Source organism: Limulus polyphemus, unplaced genomic scaffold, assembly GCF_000517525.1.
Source record: "Limulus polyphemus unplaced genomic scaffold, Limulus_polyphemus-2.1.2 Scaffold1425, whole genome shotgun sequence".
Lineage (NCBI taxonomy): Eukaryota > Metazoa > Arthropoda > Merostomata > Xiphosura > Limulidae > Limulus > Limulus polyphemus.
The window spans coordinates 257,289-260,430 of NW_013667035.1; positions in this window are offsets into that span (position 1 = coordinate 257,289).

The window sequence follows — 3,142 nt, forward strand, 5'->3', positions numbered from 1 at the left end:
CTAAGCTGTAGTTTGATTTGCCGCTTCTCGTTTCCATCTTCTTTTTTTTGTCCCACTCTCTGACACCAATTTGTTATGTCTCTGGTCGTTGGTTAATTTTCCATAGAAATTCTTTATGAAGAAACTTCTGCGATACAAGTCATTTCTTAAATAAAACTAGTTTATTATTTCTCAATTCAACTTTGCAATACACAGAATTTCCACAGTCACTTTATCTTAAACACACGCTATAATTCACAATGACCGATTCACGCACTTTATTTACTATCGTGCTTGACTCAATTATCCGTCTATATCTTCAATCTCTCTGTCTGCTATACTATTCCGATTAATTGTCTGGCGCACTTATATACAAGAATAGAGGGCGCCTAACAAATACTGGATTATTCGTGATGTTCCCGATCTTTCTGAACCTCACCACGTGCTACCAGCGTCATGCGATTTCCGCTGTCGTAGCACTGCCCCTTCCTTAGTATTGTTCGTGACGAACAATAGCTATTTATATTAAACCAATAGAAAATTAACAATAACTTAATTAAATGTACAGAATTTACAAACACAAAATTAAAATTCAATAAAGTCTCTTAATTTTACGGGACGTATCTTCTTCAGTACTGGTCTCCATCTCATTGGCTTCTTCTTCACGTGGGGTTCATTTGCTCCATCGGGAATTGTCCTATTATCGTGATGTTCTCCGATCTTTCTAGAACTCACCGCGTGCCACCAGCGTCACGCGACTTCCGCTGTCATAACACCTGTTAACCCCAGACCAATCAGAGTAAATCAAGCTCACCTTGAACATTGTGGTACTAGTAGCAAAAAGTCAATTGGTCCCAACCTTGCTGGAAGAATCAAACATACAGGTGACAATAAACCCAAGTAATCCATGATGCCTTCATCAGAACCTGTGGTCCATAAAGAATCGAGAGCCACCCATCACGTGTGCAGATGGTGGGTGCCTCACCCTTCACAAAAATACAACCAGATATGCAACCCTTTAACAGGACCACTATATCTCCAACCCAAGGAAGACCTTTCCAAAGCTCAAGTCAACTCAAGGGTAAGCTGGTCTACGAGGAAGTGTTCCAGAGAGGATGTATAAGAACAACTTTACAGTTATGAAGACCTTGGTAGTGACTACCACCATCACCAACATATACACTCATCTGCATTGAGTTTCTTACTGTTGTGTCACATTAATTAACATGAGTATGGGTGGTCTAAATAATGGCAGTTAAAGTGAAACCAGGTCCAGATGTGCATAACTAGTCCTGAGTTGCAACTATAATTGTATAATTTAAATATAATTTGTGGTTAGGAACTTAGGAAAGTAGAATGCTTCCTTTTATCTCACAATTTGCATGTTGAGTCAGTATTTATTAATTTATTCTTTTGGCTCATTATGTCGAAAAAAGAAAGTAGGGTACAGGGACGCAAAAGACATGCACAATTTATAGCTTCAATGGCGTAGTCAAGCAAATTGATGAGAGCTTTCCTTGCTGGAAGTGACGACACCATTAAGCCAGCATCTGTTCCTTTTGATGGCAGTAAATAGGTTAAAGTGCAAGACTGTGAACATGCTACTTCATTTGAAAAAGAAAACAATGAAGAGACAGTTCTCTGTCCTGTTGAAAGCTACAATAATAATAAACAAGAGGATTCCACTTTGTCAGAAACAAATCCACAGAATAGCGTTTCTAAGCTAAAAGAGGATGACCTAATAAATATTTTAACACATGGGGATATTGAATTTATGAAGTTTGATACAACAGGCTCAGCAGGTGTAACACATGCACATCACACAGAGATTGTTAAAGTTGGAGCACATGAATTTCAACATAAAGAAGGTCCATTTGATGCCAAAGATGGGTGTTCTATGACTGCATTTTGGATCAAACGACGCCTTCTGAATGGACAAGAGGTCAGTTCGTTCCTGGTTGGTGTATTCACCTCTACATAAAGCAGCATACTGCTTTTGTTGTCTTCTTTTTTCATCTACATGTATGACATCCGATAGTCAGTCTGCTTTCAAAACACAGGGGGATTCTCTAAGTGGAAAAAAAATTGAAAAGTTAAATGCCCATGAAAATAGTGACAGTCATCGTGAGTTATTTGCTGCTTGGAAAGAAACTGAGCGCCGAATTCGTCTTCAAAGTAGCATTGATGAAGAGCTGCAAAGGCAAACTCAGCAAAAAAATAAATAAATGGAGAGATGTACTGCAACGGTTGCTGGATTGTACACAATATTTAGCTTCTCAGAATCTTGCATTTCATGCTCATACTGAGGACATAACCTCAAACGAAATCCCTGGAAATTTCCTGTCACTTCTGCAGTTATTAGCAAAATATGATTGAGTAATGAGAGAGCATTTAGAGCGTGTTAAAAACAAGCAAACGTCAACATCTTATCTTTCTCCTGAAATTCAAGATGAGTTGATAAATCTGATAGCTTCACCAGCTGCTAGCCTGGAATTGTTGTTGTTTGTTAATGAGCACAAAATTAAACAAAGGATTATCTATGCTCTACCTACCACGGGTATCAAGACCCGGTTTCTAGCGGTATAAGCCCTCAGACATGCCGCTCTGCCACTGGGGGGGGGGGGCACTAGGTCCAAGTGCAGTATCCCATAATCCAAAACTACTAACATCACTGACTATTCCAAATAACACTTACAGAAAAGGAAACTCTCCAATTAACACCAATTTGTACAAATACCTGTTCACCCCTTGAGATGGGATTGCCATTCTAGAGAGTAGACACAAATAAGGCGAAAGTGATAGAACCCACGACACCTGAATGAAATTGTCGAAATGTTTGTTAGAAATAATTTCCAAAGGTAATGGATGCAGTAATAAACAACAAGCTAATCGTTTTACAACCCATCTAAAAGTATCACCTTTAACATCATTATGCAAATTTCCAACTGAAAGCCATTTGTATCTGCTTTATAGAACAAGTTTAGAGTGACACACCAGAAAGCAAAGTTCAGGAGAAGAGTATGGAAGAAAGATAAGACCTTAGTCAAACTTGAGGAAGATGTGGAAAGGTTTACCCAGTTATCTTATTCGGATTTTCCATGTGAAGCGATGGAGTTTTTGACACCTGACCAATTAAGGTAGCTTATACCCTTTAAGTGTAAAA